Here is a 20087-nt window from a genome sequence, read left to right as displayed (position 1 = left end):
GTTCACCCAGATAATAATCTTTCTGTAATCTGGCCCCTGGTTCATATCTACTTGAACAAAGGGCTAACATTTTAGTCAATTATTAGGAATCACATGTATAGTCTGACAAAAATGGCTTAAGCAATTTATTCTCCACCTCAAACAGCAGAAGAATATGTACTTTTCAGGTTGGTCTAGACACTAAACAGTGACACTGTCCAGCTGGAAAGAGGTGAGGACTTCTTGGCCAGAAACATGTTATGTACTTTATTGGCCATTTTGCTGCCTAACTACATCCAATCTGGGAGCAGCACAGCGTCGCCAGCAGGACAGTGACGGGTTAAGTGCCTTGCACAAGGGCACAACCAGGTATACCTGATCAGTCATGGTATTTGAACCCACAACCTTCCCGTTTATGGCTCACTTCTCCCACCACTACCTACCGATCGCCCCTAAACATCTGTAAACCAATAAGGGCAGTGATCCTATGGCAGTACTGAGTTAAACTGAATTAATCGATAGACAAGACAAGAGGAAAGGAGGATATCACTGTTCCAGTTCAACAGCACATCTGTTTTGTGGCCCCAGAGGACCCAACGCTGATAGGCACAGGACGTCTCGCTCTTGTCCGCCATTTTCTGAAACGCTGTTCCTATGCATCCATAGCCTCACCACTCCTCGCAAGCTTTCTTCTTTCTCTCCCTTGCTCTCTTTCTCTCTTTTTCTTTCCCACTCTCTCTTCTCAGCTCCGCAAGCACAGCTCTGTTCTCCATCTGATTCTGTCAAGGACAAAGCACAGTTCCGAGAGGGTTCCCATAGTAACAGATTATGTGTTGCTACTTTAGGCGGGTTTCGTGCATTGTCTGCGCCGCAGGGCTGCACAAAAGACAGGCGCTGACCAATAACATGCAATGGCCCTTCCCTCCAGCCAATGACAGGGTTCTGGAATCCCTGTGGCGGTTCAGATGCTGTCCATCCACTCTTAGCTGGGAACTGGAGCGCCGTTCTGATTAACCCTTCTAAGTGGCAGTTACTACCAGCAATAACAAAAGCATGTTGCAATTTTATATGAATCATGCTCGTTCACAGCTCACAAAACAAGAACATATAACAATTTTCCGCTTTCAAATGAAGCTAAATTTGTGTGTGTAAGCAGAAGATATATTTTACTATCATTTAGATTTGATTTCAATCTTATTTTGCATAGCCCTGTTTAGCGTGAAGGAAAGAAATACATTTTTGTCATGGTTTGCATCCATCCACAATAAGGCTGTAAAGGCAAGTAAAATCTGATTTTCTCACCAAAATCAAATTTTTTTGTTTGGCTTTTTAAAATGTGATCTATATGTGACATCAGTCTGAACAGATCAACTCCTAAACTGACCTGCATGCTCTAAAGATCTATGCTTCATGGAGCTCATCCAAAGGTAAACAATCACAACCACCAACAAACGCCAGTTGCTCCCGGAGGATCAGCTTCAACCTCACCGGCATCACAGGAGCCACCATGAAGCTTCATTGACTAACAGCTGTGGTCATCACCCAGAATGTGTTCACCTCACCGTAAAAAGGGCGCAGTCACTTCTTTGGGTTGTGTCCTCAGATCCTTTAAACTTTGCTTTTCTTTGGCCTCCTACAGCCACACTCAGCCAGTTCTTTCAAAATCTCTTCAAACTCTGAGCAGTCGCGATAAGTGCCTTCTAATTTTTTGGTCTCAGCAGCGTGAAATTATGATGAATATTGAGTTGGATTGACGTAAAAAGTCTCATGTATTCCAATCTGGCTGTTCAGACGGAGTCACATTGCCGCGGATTGGATACATTTCGGATTTCAGGACCACATATTAAAGCGTCTCAAATCGGAATTGAAAATGTCTGATTCAGCGTGTTTATCTGTTCACAATTCGGCAGAAATCCACATGAAAAATATCCAATATCAGTATCGGACCACAATTCCCATCTCTGTGAGACACTTAGGTTTTCCACAGCAGGAGTTTGAACAGTAGCAGATGCCCCCCAAACAAGTGGTACAGGTTATGCAGTGATATCAAATGTTTCCCTATTATAGGAAAGGCGTACACATACAGACAGGCATGCACACACAATATAGCATTCCAGGCATTACTGACACACAGCACATCTTTCTTAGGAGGGCTGTGGCTGCCGTACCGGCATTTTCAACCTTTGGCCCTGGCTGGAAAATGTCGGAACTGACAGGGTTCTGCTGGCATGAGGAGTATCAGGCAGAAATATATGTGACACCTCCCTACATGCACACACAGAAGGACATCAGTGACCACGACCATTATCTCAACATCCTCTAATACATAACTATAATTCCTTCCATCGCCAACCGCACTTTATGCCTTATTTAAGACATTTATGCAAATAACTTAAAGAAAATGTACTTTACCAAGTTCATTAGGCTAAATCTATGACACAAGCACTGTCCAAAGAATTATAACTTTTCAGATGTGGTCAGTAGTTCAAGCAAAGCTGTTCTCAGTAAATATGCCGGTGACTGAACTTTTAACACTGTTACTCATGCTCCAAAAACCTGTGTTGGGTATTTCAGTGTGCTCAGCCGCTGAGTGCCAGGGTTTTCCTGACTGCCATGCTGGCAGTAAAACGGTATCAGGAATCTTTACACAGAAATATAATAATAATATAGCTAACAATTAGAAACACTAACATGCTCTTAGTAATAATACTTAGTAAATAAAGTAATATTTTAACTCCAGGGCATGACCCTGCACTGCTGGCGAGGGCGGGCAACAGCACCGAGCAGTGCTTCACTCACCACGTGACAACCAGCAGCAGAGTCACAATGCCTGCTCTGTGTTCCGGCACATCCGTTACAGCTCAAAATCAATCCAGCAGCAGCACAGCAATAAATCTAGATGTTGGGAAGAGTCTTCTGTCCTAATACATGCCAAATAGTGGTGTAATTACACTATTAAAATTCAAATCAGTGGTGCGATACGATACATTTTTTTACAATTACATTTTTATTAGCTTTCAACAGATATTTAACAAACATGAGTAGGTGCAGTCAGGCTCATGGTGTAGCGCCGTTGTCAGGAAAAAACTTGTATCTCTAAAATGGTAATTTTACAGGAGAAGGACAAATCATACTTTACTTTTAATGTAAGTCAGTGGAACCAGGCATTTTTCCAAGTACTTTCGGGCCATTTCTTTCAGTCTATTCATGATGAAATTTACACAAAATGTCAAGATGATCAGGTATTCTCAAATTATGACAAAAACTGAAAAACAACAAAAAATGGAGATACAAGGTTTTCTTCCGACAACAGTGGCATACAAGTACAAATAAAAACATTGTCACACCAGATAAGAAAATAAATATTATATAAATATAATTAGTATATAAGTATAAAAGTTTTGCAGGCCTTAATCTATTGGGCTAGGACTAAATCGTTAAGAGCTGATTTAATTGCATCCCATGCCGATATTGTAGCTGGTTTAGATTTGTTTATCATTGCAGTGGTCTGGTCAAGGGAGACAATATCCTAGTAGAATGGAGGAGTCGTGGGCTGGAGGTTAGGGAACTGGCCGGTTCGATCCCCAGCACCAACAGTACATGACTGAGGTGTACTTGAGCAAGACACCTAACTGCTCCCCGGGCACCATGGATAGGACTGCCCACTGCTCTGGGCAGGTGTGCTCACTGCCCCCTAGTGTGTGTGTGTGCTCACTGGCATGTATGTGGTGTTCACTTCACAGATGGGTTAAAATGCAGAGTTGAAATTTCCCCATTGTGGGACTAAGTGATACACCACATACACACTAGTGAATACACACACACTAGGGGGTCCAGAGGGGTGGGCATCCCTATCCATGGCGCCCGGGGAGCAATTGGGGTGTTAGGTTAGGTGTCTTGCTGAAGTCACCTCAGTCATGTGCTGTCAGCACTGGGGATTGAACCGGCAACCTTCTGGTCACAGAGCCAGTTCCCTAAACTCCAGCCTACGACAGCATATTTGGATCAAACCAATTATGTATGATAGGCATAAAATTTGCTGGACTGCTGGACATTATAATTAAATAATAATTATAATACCCCAATCTGTCATGCCTTCGACCGCATTATGACAAGGCATGTTATTCGCCCAGAAAGCGTGTTTGCATGCTCTGATATGTTGCTTTGGATGTGTAGTTGCAGACCACAGTGATCGTTACTGATTGATAAATTTGGATTTGTAATGTGATGCCGTGGAACCCGGTATCGTGAGATTTAATGTTATCATATCACTCATATTCCTGTCTCCACATCCACAAACTCCTGCACCATTACGTTAATGTGCAAATCTGTGATTTCACTGATGGAGTGTGTTTGCACTTGGATCAGGTTTGTGTGTAGCTTCGCTGATGAGTTGCTGCTGCCCTACAGTTTATTGTGCCCCACCAGGCTTTCTGTGCTAGAGACGCCACTGCTTGTACATAAAAACGCAAACATACTCTGGCACAGTGAACCAATTCCTCAATTTCTTGACTGTCACACATTTCATCCAGGAGTGCTGAAGGGCAGAGGGTTCAGCAGGCCACGGCGTACCGCATAAATCCATGTTGATAACCCCCCATCCTTCCACTTCAAGTGTGGAAGTGATTTTCCACAGGCAGGACCACATAGCAAAGATGGTTTGGAAGCTGTGCTGCCACAAAGGTAACTTGACCCGCATATGACTCTGTTGCTCTCAGAAAATCTGGTGGATGACCTCCGACCTTGTGATGCTGGACACCCTGTGTTCCCCAGGGCAAACATAGACAAGGACACACAGGCATGCAGATAGAGGAGGCCACTGGCAGCCTCAGCTGACTGCTGTACAGCTGCCTTTTCTGCTAATAGAGAGGCCAGCGTGCATCGCTCCAATTAACAAAGAGCACAATATCCAGAGGGCTCCTGTACTACACTCCTGTCATCTTCAATCAACTGACAGCAATGGCACATTGCAGCATCTCCAACCCATGAAAGAATATATATAACCATATAAAGCTCTACATGAGACTCAAACCGCAAACAAGTGCAAAAAATATGAGCTTTTATATTCCTTCTCCCAATTTAGTCATTGCTGATTCCCACCAGCTAGCTGGGTCTCCATCGCTAGCTCCAAAACTGCCCAGGTGAGGGCTAACCTGCATTTCCTCCAATGCAAATGAAGCTAGGTACCACATCGGTTTGAGCTGCCACTAACATCGTGCTATAGAACAATGGTGAATGGTCAACACTCCTGGAGATCTACCTCACTGCAGACTTTAGCTGCTACCATAACTGACCCCATCTGGCTGATCTACTGCCCTCAGAAGTCCTTTATAAATGAGATGTTAGCTATGGGTTGGCGGTGAAACCGGCAGGTAAATAGATCTCCAGGTAACATAGAAAGACCAGATTTGACTTTTGAATGTCCTTAAAATATACATATTCTTCATTTATTAAAAGTTTAAAACTTTAAAAGTCTGTAAATGGTTCAGTCACACTTTACCGCGGGGCGGCATTCATAAGGCTACATGACACCTACATAAGCCTTCTACATACAGAAGTATGGCCACATAAACATACATTCACAATTATAAAGCTTAATTCTAACAAGCATCAGGCTGCTTTAATAAATTTTAACATCATTTCATCTCAGAAAGTTACGACAGTTGAAGCTTGTTGGAATAAGTCCTTATGAATGGTTATATAACTCTATGTCAGTTGACATGAAAGTTTCATGAAGTGCCATGCAGCCTCATGAACACCACAGTAAAGTGTTACCAGCCATGGATGTCTGTGGATGACTTTGATCTCCCTACAACAAGATAAGAACTAATATTTAACTGAATTGTTGATGTAACCAACAGGGACGCACTGGTATAGGAATTGCACCGATATGGGAAATGTGGACTAATGCCGGCATCCAGTTTGTTCCATATACATATCTGCAATACCAATGCCAACAGACTGCTGTATGTAAAAGTTTGGGTGCCCCATATCAAATGACGTTTTGTTGATTTTCTAAGTGAACATATTGCTGTCGGAACAAAACCTCATATTTCTGAAATGGTAACTACAGGAGAAGGAACATATTTTACTTTTAATGTAAGTCAGTGGAACCAGACGTCTTTCCAAATCATTTTAGGACATTTCTTTTAGTCCATTCATCGTGAAATTTACATACAATGTGAAGGAAAACAGGTATTTTCAAATTATGTCAAAATGTCTACAAGGAACCAACATCTGCACATTTTGAAGCACAATTACTGTTTATTAACTGAATTTAACATATTGGGGAAAAAAACACATAAAATGTGGTGTGTGTTTTGGTAGTTACTGTATAAAAGTCACGTTACATTCTGTATGCTATATTTTATTTTTTCCAGTATTTTAAATTCAGCAAATGAATAGAAAATGTGCTCTCTGCAATTTGTAGAAAAATAGCATGTTTGGGTCTTCTCCTGTAAAGGATGTGATAACTCATTTTCCACTTATAAAACCAATAAAATATGTAATTTGACTGAGGGTGTTTCATTTTTTGATTACGGCTGTAAGCATTCTCTTCTTCTGTACTATAATGAATTCAACATCAATTATTTCTTTGAAACATCAAATTCAATCATCTGTCCAATGCTGATACCAACAGAAGATATTTAATACATCAAATCAAATCAAATCAAATTTATTTGTACAGCGCTTTTTACAACGGATGTTGTCACAAAGCAGCTTTACTGAATTTCGGAAAAGACAAAGTTTTAACAGGACTGTTACAATGTACAGAAACCAATCCAATGCTGATACCAACAGAAGATATTTAATACATCAACATACATCTCTAGTCCCCACGACTGGATTTAAGGAAACCCGTCCATGACATCAATGAACTACCAGTGAGAGCAATATCCAGGACTGTAAACTGGATTTAAGGTCCAGAGGTGAAATCCTCTGTCCTCAGCACACAGGAACCCCAAGATGCAAGCTTTAAAATATCATTTGTAAAGCAAGGTTAAGACTCTTAATCTCTCAATTACATTTCCAAGAGATCGGCAAATGTTTGCCGACTGTCAACATTAGAGGTACGACAGTATGAGGAGCCTTGCTGAGTAAACGCAAGAACAAAATGGAAAAGCTCAAATGGTTTGTTTGTTCCTCCACCTTTATGCAGCCTGTGATATTATCACCCTGTCTCCTGGCCATGGGCAGTGATAACCACCCAAGCTTCTCTGCTTTTATTTATGGTGTCAAACCACCAACTAAAAAATAAATTATTCTAAGGAGATTAGATATTAAGGGGGAAAGTGAAAGGAAAGTAAAAATAATAATAAAAAAAGAATTTCCAAAGCAGAAATTCAAAAACAATTATTAAAAAATGTAGAGAAAATGGGACTCCTAACAGCCGTGCACCAGGCCACCAACTCTGTCACCATCAGATCAACAGCACTCAAAGCTTTCAGCAGGCAATCAAGCTCCACTCTTGCTTCAGATCTGAAAAACAGGTGTTTCTGTCCATCCTTCCACTGTGCGACAACATCTCAGTGCTAAAGTTTGAAGGTATACAAAGATATTTTTGCAGATTTCTTTGAAAAAGCTGAAATCAAGTCTCCTGAAATAGAAAGCAAGCTGTGATAAAGGCAAAAAGTGGACACACTACATGCTGAAAAATTATTATACAGGGTGATTTAAAGAGATTGATCCAATTTCAAAGTGCCATATTTTTACAACCATGAGGTGTAGAGGAACCAATCACAATCCAATTGTAAGAGGGGGTCATAGAGTTTCTGACTGGCTCCCTTCAGTCTGAGAGGAGATGAGACCCCTGAGCAGAAAGCGTTCTGTGTTCTCCACTTCAATAAGAGTGAATCCATCAAAACTGTGCAGTGTGATTTTCATGGGTAGTGAAGCTCCAACAGCTCAGTGTTCATCGTTGGTTCCACAGCACTGGATGATCTGTGAAATTGCACTGAAAGAGCCGTGAGTGCAGCGACGCTCAATCCAGTATGGGACGAGTTTGACTGTGGTGTTGATGTCCGTACAGCTGGAGGAGGATCAGACTGAGACCTTGTACAATTACATAATAAACTTTATGCTCATTTAAACCATTTACAGTTCACTGCATTGATCTGTAACGATTTACAAGCGAAATAAATCATTCAAAATTTTAGAAATGGGATGAATCTTTTTGAATCACCCTGCATTATATTTAGTTTTCGAGGTGTTTGTCTCTTTTGCACAGATTTTGCACAGGATCTGTTCCTGATATTATATGTTTCCTTTATTTTTCTTTGGTCGGGACATTTTCGTATTTAAAAAATGTGCGAAAAATAAACACACGTGCTCACATGCTCAGATAAAGAACGGTAAAACACATTTCCTCTGCATGTCTCCATGCAGTGACAAGTCGTTTGCGGCTGCGTGTGCTGGGCTACACTTAGCCTCAGGGCCTGATAGCTATCAGTGTTTTTGCATGTCTATTTCTGTACATGGCTTATTCAAAGAGCAGTGGCCCGGGCCGAAAGCGCCTGTTCTCGCACTGCTCCAAAACCATCCATCACTTGTTGAGGCTGACACCAGACAAGAGAGCGAGTGAGAGACAGGGAGAGTGATACCCACTGCAAAGCCATATAGCATTAACAACAGGCCCAGTGACCTACACCTACACCACACTACCGCACAGTACACAGCATCTCCTGACTGACAAACTCTACAGGAAAACAGCAGTGCTCTGCACATCAATACTGAGCAGGGATGTTTCACTGCAAAGCTCTCATTCATTCTTCCTCTGTCTTTGCTCTCTCGTCCCCAGCAAATATGAAAATCACTAGTGATGTTTACCACCGCATTCATTCAAATGGCTGCACATTCGACAGCAGGAAGTACTTCCCTTGGCTCAGCCTGTTACCATGGTACTCATCATTCTCATTACGAATAATTACTCCAACCCGGTGATCTGGTCATGAATTATTCACTTTCATTAACAAAGCATCTTAGGCACAGCACAGCAAAGAGCCTGCATCGAATGCAGTGGTGGACAAAGTTCACAAATCCAGTATGTGACTGAAAGCTGAGCTGAAAGCTGTTTTTGCATCAAAATCGTAATTTGAAGAAGTGCAATTGTGCAAAAGCTGCATTTGTAATTAACGCCCACATTATCAACGTCATTGTCTTAAGTGGGGAAATTTAACCCAATAAAATGAAGCTTAAGAACATCCTGTAGATCAGTTAGACCAATCCGAATCAACACCCATGTGCTGTGACATCACAACCTCAATTCAACATTCAAGCCTTAAGCCCCAACAAATTCTGGTCCTCTTGGCCAAAATAACAGGCCTGTGGTGACTAGCATAAAACACTGTATGTGAATTTTGAACTTAAGCTTTCCTTTTTTGAAAAGTGGAAAGTAACATAAGGTAAACACTTAAAATGTTTTATGCATGCAGCCACTAGACCTTTAATGTGACGTCACACTGTACAGTCGCCGTCATTTTGAGGACTGAATCAGGGAGTGACTGTGCTGCGCAACGCCTTCTGTTTGCTGTGCTTTGTAAATGATTCACCTGTGAGACGTGACAGAAGCTGAGAGACAAGAGACACACAGACCTTTAAGTCAGTGTTTTCACTCCAGGTTTGGAGCCACTGCACTGTATAGTTCAGTGTTTCTCTGCTGTTCACACCTCGTTCAGCTCCAGAAGGGATTAATCAGCTGATAATCAGGAATTTTAACCAGGGAACCACAGTTATACAGTGCAGGGGTTTCAGGACTGGAGCTGAACTAACTGCACTAGCAAACTTACAGAACCACATCTGTCGAAACACGTCATTTTCCAACCCACAACATTCAGTCTGATATTTAATGTTCATGTTTCTCCATTCAAACGTTGTTTAAATCACCAGAAACAGAGAATAAAATTATCCCGGTGGTCTGCGGCTCCGTTAGGGGGATAACTGTTCATCTCTTGGCTGTTAACATCAGCTAATGCTCTCTAAAGGTCAGCATTGATCACATCTGTCTTAACTAGCTGATGTCGTTTCCCTTCTATGATCACAGAGTTTATCTTCTCTTTATGCAACACCATGGGATCCTTTAACCACCCTGATGCGAAGAGCTGGCAGGCTTCTGTGCTTTTAAATGTTCTGAGAGACTCTCCAGAACAGGGAGGGGAGCTGAGTATGAGATCAATATAAAACAGAAAAACACCAATTTAGCTTTCCAGTTTAAGTAGGGCCAGGAGTTCAGGAGGAAACTGTATAAGGATCACAGCCTATTTTACCGACTTTGTCAAGGAAACGTTTTTTCTCTTCCAAAGTCAGGAGAGCAATTTTAGACGTCTTTCATCTCTAGTTACGTTCATGTGGAGCATCAAAGCCAGAAATTTGGTCTCAAATATCGCTGCCACAACTGAAAAATCCTTTGACTGAGACCGTAGAAAATAACCGCAATTTAATTTGATCAGAAAATAACAGATCCTGAAAGTACAGATATTTTTACTCCACCAAGTACAAATGCTCTACTTATATACTTACTGGCATTAAAATATAAAAACACTTGCTTTTAAATGTGCTCAAGTATCAGAAGTAAACATTTAGCAAGGTACTCTAAGAATCCAACATTTCTCCTTGCCTCCTCAGTTAAACTTCACTCCTCACCCAAACTACTGCAGTATTGGGTGTCTGATTGAACAGCACAGCACAACATTACTATGTTCTATGATGTTCTTTCATTCAGAAACCATGCCATAGTTGCCCCGGCCTTGTTACAGTTGCTAAGCTACAGGTGGACGTTCAGCATTTAAGGGAGGAATTTAGTGGAAGTTGTGGTCCAACTGGTTTGATTTATTTGTGAAAGTGCTCACTGTGAAAGTCGCATATATTATAGAAAACTGAGTTTTTACTTCACAGCATTTTGCAGAATTTTATGCAGTGGAGTGAAAGGACAAGTCTCAAAAAATGAGTATGAACTACTGCACTTAGATACTTCAGTATTACCTTGTTACAGTTTCCAACAGATCGAACGTTCCACGTCAGATGTTCAGATGATCACATATGTTCCACATCGGATGTTCAGAAACTGCCCATGCTAAACAGCAAAACTACACATACAGTGGTATCTTATGCTCGGAAAAACCAAGGATGCCACTGTTCCCATAACTTCATCTGTGCACCAAAGCCATAACACTACACACATCAAACATGCAGGCGTTAGAATAACTTGTGAGAGAGTCAAGCGTAACCTGAGAGGACAGCGACCACACACCGCACACGCGGAACGTGGAAGATGCATGAAACATAACTTATATCGTATATATGGCAATCATAAAGAGCTCGTTACCTGTGGCTTCTTCTGTTAGCTGTCCTGGAGGTGAGCTAAACCAGGTAGATGCCTTCCTCACACAGCCTGTTTGTGTGTGAGAGAGAGAGAGAGAGAGAGAGAGAGAGAGAGAGAGGGGAAAGGGGGATGTTAAACAAATGAACATGCACACAAACACACAGATCTCACATGATCTCTGAGGCAAGTGGAACCCGAAGGCAAAATGCTTCTGTTTAGTTTCTCTGTGTTGTCAACATAGAAAAGAGGGGTGGGGGGGGGGGGGGGGGTGGGCAGAGACATAGCATAAAGGTCCTGAACAGAAACGTCAGCGTCTTCCATCCCTTGCTGTGTTCCTCAGTGCACACATCACCTCAACAAGCCCCCCAGTTCCATAGAGATCCACACAGGTCTGCCAGAACATCAATCAGCCTCTTTCTTTCTCTCTGTTATCTCTGTGTCAGGCTCTTTCCCACATCAGCTGCCCACCTGACATAGCACCCACCTCCCTCCAGCTGTGAGGGGCACTGGACAAGGAGGGGGTGCTTCTAAATGTCTGCTTTGTGGTACAGGCCCTAATTGAGCTCTGTACAGATTTCCACTGTATGCAGCCCTCGCCTCCCTTTCCATTGCTCTCTCTCTCTCTCTCTCTCTCTGGGTAATCTGATAACATCACTCACTCAAGGGAAGCAAGCAGAGCAAGAAGAGAGGCATAAACCAATCAACATTACCGGCCAGGCTCTCGCTGGCCCACTGGCCAGGGTAGGGGGCGGGATAAGGCGATGTTGTTCGCTGGGGGAAAATTAGCAGACAGGCAGTGGCTGCTGGTGAAAAAGCAGATGCTAAAGTAGGTCTCAACTGGCAGTGAGTGCTGCTACACAAAGCTGAAAGCGAAAGAAGAAAGAGTGGAGAACCGAGGGGGGGGGTGGTAGAACGAGAGACTACCTTCTTTTTCAAAGCAGGAAGGAGGGGAGGCCATGAGTGTTTCCTGTTGTGCAGCTGAGGCGAGTGAGGACGTCACAAGCAACGCTCACATTCTGGCAAGGTGTCAATAGAGACAGCGGCTCTCGACTCGACACGCTTTCTGCACTGCCTCGGGATAACAGCACTGACACAGCTTTCTCCAGCGACTCAGCCTGACTCTTTAGAGCGTTTACAGATTACAGTTAAAGTTTTCACAGACCTGGTCTAAAACGACCAAACAAAGAAAAAACAAGGAGTAAAAGCTTGACATTTTGCTCTTTTATGCCGACATAAGGTCAACAAGCACAAGCCCAAGTTTGCATTGCCATGTACAATTTCAGTGTAATCAGCCTCTTTTGTTTGACCTCTACCTTTTCTCGGTTCCACCCTGAATTCATACATGCGTCGACTTTTCTCTCCAAACAGCAAAAAGCTATTTGTGTAAGTTCAAACAAGAAGGAAGACACAAACCAAACCCAAACCCAGAGGCATCTACTTGGTGGCACTCCCATAATGAGCTGCCTCGCTTTACCAAACCGCTCATGCTCTGTATCCCTTTGTCGAGCTGCACGATTTAGCAAAGTTAACCACAACTGGTGCAGCACGGTGCACTTCTTGGTTATGTTTTGCCGCGGGGAGGACGTGGTGCAGAAATCAGCCATTGAAAACATGAGAAAAGCCTTGTGCAGCACATTGCAAGATCAACCAAGGCAAAGCAAGCCACAATGCAAACATTCAGTTTCCAGTTTATCAGGCGCACCTACACTGTAGCAACACTTATTGGCTGTTTTATTAGAAACACCACATATGGGCACTTTGCAGGTTTAGAGTTACAGACTGTAGCTCATCTGTTGGTGCACAGTGTTTGTGTATGCCTTGGAAAGGGCCCTAACACTGGCCAGGCTTTATTTTCATTGTGGAGCATGCTCAGCACAGCGGTGTCAATAACCATGCTACTGTCTGAAGAACACCTCGTAACTCCATTTTTGTAATTTTTCAGTTTTTGACATAATCTGAAAAAACCTGTTGACCTTTATATTGTTTGCAAATTTCAAGAATAATGCACCTAAGGAAATGGCTCAAAATGACTTGGAAAGATGTCTGGTTCCATTGACTTGCATGAAAACTAAAGTAGGTTTTTTCCTTCTTCTGTAAAGTTACCATTTTGGAGATACAAGGTTTTCTTGCAACAGCACCGATATGGTGGTATGGTAAAGTATGTGGTGTTTGTACAAGTGTAAAATATGTGCCTGTAACACTCTTGAGTAATAATACCTACTAATAAGTAGGTATTTATGGATCATGATGAGCACAAAACACAATCAGCTTCTAAGAACAAACTTCAGAGGTGTTTCTAATAAAACGGTTAGTGTGCTACTAGGCTATAGATAGTGCCTGCACCCAGCAGCACCCGCTGTGCCTGGAACAATCTTGATTGAAGGTTGAATAATTCACAGGATCTCTGGAGGCCCGGTCATTGTGCCATGCCCTATCAATTTTCTGCTAAAGGAGAACTAAGAGGATCCCCTCCAATCTAGACCACAGTGCGTAGCTCCCAAGGAGAGACCTTGCCCTCACTTTCAATAGAAGCACAGGCCGGCAGGTACTATTCGGGTGGTGGATCATTCTCAGCACTGCAGTAACACTGACGTGGTGGTCGTGTGTTAGTGTGTGTTGTGCTGATACGAGTGGATCAGACACAGCAGTGCTGCTGGAGTTTTTAAACACTGTGTCCACTCACTGTCCACTCTGTTAGACACTCCTACCTTGTCAGTCCACCTTGTAGATGTAAAGTCAGAGACGACAGCTCATCTGCTGCTGCAGAGTTTGTGCTGGTCATCCTCTAGTCCTTCATCAGTGGTCACAAGACGCTGGTCACAGGACACTGTTGGCTGGATATTTTTGGTTGGTGGACTGTTCTCAGTCTAGCAGTTACACTGAGGTGAGCAGCTGTGTCTGATCCACTCAGACCAGCACAACACACACTAACACACCACCACCACGTCAGTGTCTCTGTGAGGGTCCTGGGGGTCCTGACCACTGAAGAACAGGGTAAAAGGGGGCTAACAAAGTATCAGAGAAACAGATGGACTACAGTCTGTAACTGTAGAACTACAAAGTGCACCTATACAGTAAGTGGAGCTGATAAAATGGACAGTGAATGTAATGCATGTATGTAAAAGCTCAAACGTGAGGGCAGAACAGTTTGGATCGATGACATGGTGGTAAAAGAGTTTAAGGGCATCAATCATGATCACCTGTCATCTCTGTGGTCTTTTGATGGATGGAACCAAAATGATTAAAAAACAAAATGATGGTCATGTGTCAATGTCAGAGAAAACACAGCGGGTCACTATGTGGCTTTTAACAGCCAAACTAAACATGATGCCACCGAGAAGTTAACATTAATACAACACTTGGCTCCTGTCGGTTATTAATATTAACCCATCAATTTTTACTAAAAGAAAAAATGAGGTGATTTATTATTATTTCAAGCTCAGATTCTTGGTCTTTGCTCATTTTCTGTGAAGAACATATAAAATAATCCATTTTCAGTGCTTCACTCTGTTCACCCCCCCCCCATATATATATACATACATACATATATGTGTCCTCCCAACAAAAGCTGTTCCCAAATGCATCACTTACATTGTGTTATGACTGTCAAGAAGCTGTTACTGAGAAAAGGCACAAGACAATTTACACTAGAACACAAATTGGTTATCCGATATGGTTTCATAGACTGAATTTCGGGATGTTTACGAAAACATTGAGAAATATCTTGCCAGCATGTAAACTAAACTAAGAAAAAGTCTTTAATGTCAACAGATTTGTCTTTTTAGTTGGTCATAAGGCCTATAAGTCACACCACACCATTCTTTGCTGTTTTATCAAGGCCACTGCACACCGGATGCGCCGCATCATGCCATTTCCAAAAATTCCAAACCATTGTTTTTAATGAAGGTATGCATGTCTGCGGTTTATGACTCCGAGCCTTGTTCAGTTTCTCAGTGCGCCACTTAGCATTTTGCCACTACTACATTAAATTAAAGCCATATTGAGATCTACATGGCTTAAGATTACAGAGAGAAAAGCAGCCAATCTTTTAGATAAACACATAAATGCTAATGCTATTACCTCAGCTAACATTAATCTCCAGCTTTTCAGCTTGTATCCTTTAAACTGAAAAAAGCCTGCTTGTGAAGAGGTAGTTATACATATGTTGAACGCTTTATTGCGTTCTATTTACATCAGTAGTGTGTAAAACTGAACTTGAACCTAGCTTTTACCAGCTCTCCCTGCTGGCACTTCATGTTGGTGCTATGCTACGTGATGCTACATGACGTGGTGCGTTTGGTGTGGCTGGTCTTTGATCTTTTACCCGCCTCTAAAACGTTGTTTTGATTACATCATCAGGCACCAGAGGGTGGGCAAATAAATGACATGAACCAACAAAATATGATTGTTAGATTTATTATAATAAATAATATAATATTGTTTATTACATGCCCTGCGATGGACTGGCGACCTGTCCAGGCTGTATCCTGCCGTCCGCCCAATGACCACTGGGATAGGCTCTAGCACCCCTCCGCGACCCTGATGGAGATGCGTCTTAGAAAGTGTGTGTGTGTGTGTGTGTGTGTGTGTGTGTGTGTGTGTGTGTGTGTGTGTGTGTGTGTGTGTGTGTGCGTGTGTGTGTTTATAACAATAAAAATAACTATGCATAATAACATGCATTTCACTTCCCACCCCCACCCACCACCTATGATTGAGGGTAAAAGCTTAACATCAGAACTTCGGAACTGCATTACTTCTGATTCACATTGTCTGTGTTTACATGCAAAGATTTTTGCCAATCCGATTGAACATATTCCGATTACAGATTAAGACTGAGGTGTTTATTCTCACTCTACTCAACAATCTGATGAAAATCTTTGTTTACATCCTCACTACAAGTAATATGATACAAAATGACATGCATGCACGGAGAACCACTTAGTGTAGATGTTACCATGACAACAAACATCACTGAGTCCAGTCAAAGTGAGATGAGCAGCAGTGAGCAGTGATTGTGTTTTTAATTGCTTTAAAACAATGTCAGACTCACGAAAACGTCCTGCACATGTCCTTATTAAAGAAGGCAGAGAGGAAGATGTTGTGCTCTGAGACACATAAGCTGGACGTCCGTCCCACCGCCATCTTTTAAAAATCAGAACATAAACCTTCTCTGCAGACCAGTTTCTACAGTTTATTACACTGATATTATTCTTCTATTTAACAGATTATTTACATGATTACCCACCTCATTCAGTCAGATAGAAATTGTATTCCAAATGGCCTCAACTGGACTAGACTATTCCAATTGAAGTGTATACATGGATGCATTCTTTTCCAATTGAGCTATTAGTAAGATCATTAATGGAATATTAGGGTGCATGTAAACATGGTTACTGACTTTAGACTATAGTTTTTGATCTTTTACCTGCCTCTAAAACATTGTTTGATTACATCATTGTGCACCAGTGGGTGGGTAAAATGATTACATGAATCAACATAATATTGCAATATTTATTATCATAAAAAATACAATATTATTTATTACAATAAAAATCACAATGCATAATAACATGCATTTCACTTCCTACCCCACCCACCACCTACCACAGAGTTTAAAAGCTTAGCTAGCATAGGAAACATCTCTAAGACCACAGAACTTTGGAACTGCAATACTTCCGATTCACACTGACTTGAGCAAATCAGAAGGCAGAACTGACCGTGCAAAAGGGTAAATGCCACAAATGCTTGCTCACTACACAACAGAGGCTAAAGAGGAGCAAAAAAAGCCACGGTCTCAGTTTCAAAACACAACTCGTTCTGCTAGTTCAGAGGACAAGGAGTCAACCAGCAACGACAAACGCCCCTGAAGAGCCTCCCTAGAATGGGCCCCCTCACTGACGGCTAACACGTCATGGAACATTCCCGGAACGAGCCAACGTCCCACCCACCTTCTCCCTGGCGCACACACACATCCACACACACACACACTCACACACACGCACACACACAGACGCTTGTGTACATGGAGATGCACAGATCACAGCACCTTACAGTCAAAACCATAAAGCTCACCAAACCCAGCCGCGCGTAGCGAGCGCTCCGGAGCGGGCGACGGGGAAGGCGCAGGCGCGCGAGGGTTTGTCCGAGCAATTGCGCTCTCTGTCTGCATCGCCTGTGCAAATTCCTCAGGATATTACGCAACATTCCCTATCTGCATGCAAGCGGCTGGGTATTCCCCACATATCCCAATAATAAGCCCGAGCGCGCCCGAGCGCGCCCGAGCGCACCCGTCGCGGCGCTGCTGAAGCGGCACGATGACACCGTGTCAGCGGCTCTGGGGCGACACGGCGAGTCCGCTCTCTTACCGTTACGCGCTCCGTGTATCCGCGAGCGGCCACAACATCCAGGGAACGTCGGGCTTCTCTGCCGGCAGCGCTGGACGCTTCTCTTTCGCCTTCGACGAGCCCGTCGGACGGGACAGTTAGAATTACGCAGCGGCTGTGAGAGTCAGCCGAGTGATAAGAGTGGAAATGAAGCCGCTCGCGCTTTATTAGGATTATTATTATTGCTTCTGCGTCTCGCGCCTGGAACATGTGTTGTGGGGTGGGGTGGAGGAGAGGGAGAGAGAGAGAGACAGAGAGAGGGAGAGAGAGAGAGTTGTTGAGAGTAAATAGTCCAGTTCTGGTTTGCGGCTGGTTCCTGCTGGACGACGCAGAAGCAAGAGAGGAGAAGGAGCTCGCGACAGTGCAGCGAGAGAGGAGGGCGGGAGGGGAGGGAGGCGTGTGTGTGCGTGTGTGTGTGTGTGTGTGTGTGTTGGGGATGAGGACAGACGGGGTTATTCCTAGCACCGCTTCCCAGAATAGAAAAGCACGGAGAGAGAGAGAGAGAGAGAGAGAGAGAGAGAGAGTAAGGCGAGTGGATGAGAGTGTGTTTGGCCCGTGACGTCATCGGATCCCCCAGCGCGTGCCAGAGTGAGGCTGAACGGCGGAGGAGGAGAAGGAGGGTTGTTGGGGGCGGGGGGGGGGGGGGGGGGGGGGGGGGGTCGAGACAACTCGGTCTTCGGTCACATACAGCGGAGGCCGGTGGAAGGGAACTCCCTGGCCCAAGTTCACGCCAAGCCGGTCACGTGGGCAGCGAGCTCTGCTATGATTCCTAATTAACACTCTGCTATGGAGCTCCGCTGGTGACATAATGTATAAATAAAAATAATGCGTGGGCACGACTTAGTTAGGCATGGGAACGAGATAATTAAGTCGTGGCCATGAGTTAGTATGTTGTGGGAAGGAGATCCTAATGCGTGGCCGCGACTTAGTAAGGCAAGGCCGCGACCTTAATTATCTCATTCCCACGCCTTACCGAGGACTTTCTAGGATCTCGTTCCCACGCATTATGGTTATTTATGTACGGAGCCCCGCTGGTGACGTCCTGTATAAATAAAAATAATGCATGGGCACAACTTAGTAAGGCGTGGGAACAAGATAATTAAGTCGGGCCACGAGTTAGTACGTCATGGGAACGAGATTCTAATGCGTGGCCACGACTTAGTAAGGCAGGATCTCATTCCCATGCCTTAAGTCATGGCCACGACTTAATTATCTCATTCCCACGCCTTACTGACTTTCTAGCATCTTGTTCCCATGCATTACTAAGTCATGACTATGCATTAGGATCTCATTCCCATGTTTTAATAAGGCATGGCCATGGATTATTTTTATTTGTACAGTATGTCATCAACAGGGCTCTGTATTTATATGGGATGCCACCAGTAGGGCTCCACTCTCGTACCATACTTACGATATGTGTCCATTGTCCAAAAAAGTATCCAGATGCCCCTTTCAATCAGTAAATTCACCTCCTTAAAGGTGACTTACTGACACAGGTGTTCAGTCATGCTCACTCAGCCTGTATAATCTCCATAGAAAAGCAATATCAGTCAAACTGGACGCTCTGGAGTGACCTAAGGTTACCATGCCCAATGTCAAGTGTCAGTTAGCAGGGTATGAAGCCCCCCCAGCTTTGGGATTATTTGATACAGTATACTTCCGAAAGTATTCGCTCATCTGCCTTCACACACATATGAACTTGAGTGACATCCCATTCTTAATCCATAGGGTTTAATGGAAGATGATGTTAGGATCAGGAAGGGTTAGGAGTGTTTTTATGGGAATTTCTGACCGTTGTTCCAGAAGCGAATTTGTGAGGTCAGACACTGATGTTGGACGAGAAGGCCTGGCTCACAGTCTCATTCCCAAATTCATCCCAAAGGTGTTCTGTTGGGTTGAGGTCAGGACTCTGTGCAGGCCAGTCAAGTTCTTCCACACCAAACTCGCTCATCCATGTCTTTATGGACCTGCATTGTGCACTGGTACGCAGTCATGTTGGAAAAAGGAAGGGGCCGTCCCCAAACTGTTCCCACAAAGTTGGGAGCATGGAATTATCCAAAATCTCTTGGTGCTGAAGCATTAAGAGTTCCTTTCACTGAACTAAGGGGCCGAGCCCAACTCCTGAAAAACAACCTCACACCATAATCCCCCCTCCACCAAACTTTACACTTGGCACAATGCAGTCAGACAAGTACCGTTCTCCTGGCAGCCGCCAAACCCAGACTCATACATCGGATTTCCAGAGGGAGAAGCGTGATTGGTCACTCCAGAGAACTCGTTTCCACTGCTCTAGAGTCCAGTGGCTGTGCTTTACACCATTGCATTCCATGCTTTGCATTGTGCTTGGATGCAGCTGCTCAGCCATGGAAACCCATTCCATGAAGCTCTCTATGCTGTTCTTGAGCTGA

The 20087-nt window shown here is 43.5% G+C and overlaps 1 protein-coding gene across 2 annotated transcripts in view; it reads right to left on the bottom strand.

Annotated features, from left to right (window-relative positions):
* Positions 1-18047, bottom strand: part of hivep2a (HIVEP zinc finger 2a) — a 130510-nt gene extending 112463 nt beyond the window's left edge. Inside the window, exons 1-2 of one of the 2 annotated variants that reach the window (XM_017701077.2) lie at positions 17662-18047; positions 11300-11365 (exon numbers count right to left, since the gene is read on the bottom strand). The gene's annotated coding sequence lies outside the window, so the exon portion shown is untranslated. The remainder of the gene's footprint in view (positions 1-11299; positions 11366-17661) is intronic. The other variant, XM_017701079.2, reaches the window with a different exon arrangement.
* Positions 18048-20087: the final 2040 nt, after the last annotated feature.

The sequence above is a fragment of the Pygocentrus nattereri genome, chromosome 4 (assembly GCF_015220715.1).
Source record: "Pygocentrus nattereri isolate fPygNat1 chromosome 4, fPygNat1.pri, whole genome shotgun sequence".
Lineage (NCBI taxonomy): Eukaryota > Metazoa > Chordata > Actinopteri > Characiformes > Serrasalmidae > Pygocentrus > Pygocentrus nattereri.
The sequence above is the reverse complement of the archived record's forward strand: the minus strand, read 5'-3'. Positions and strand labels throughout refer to the sequence as shown.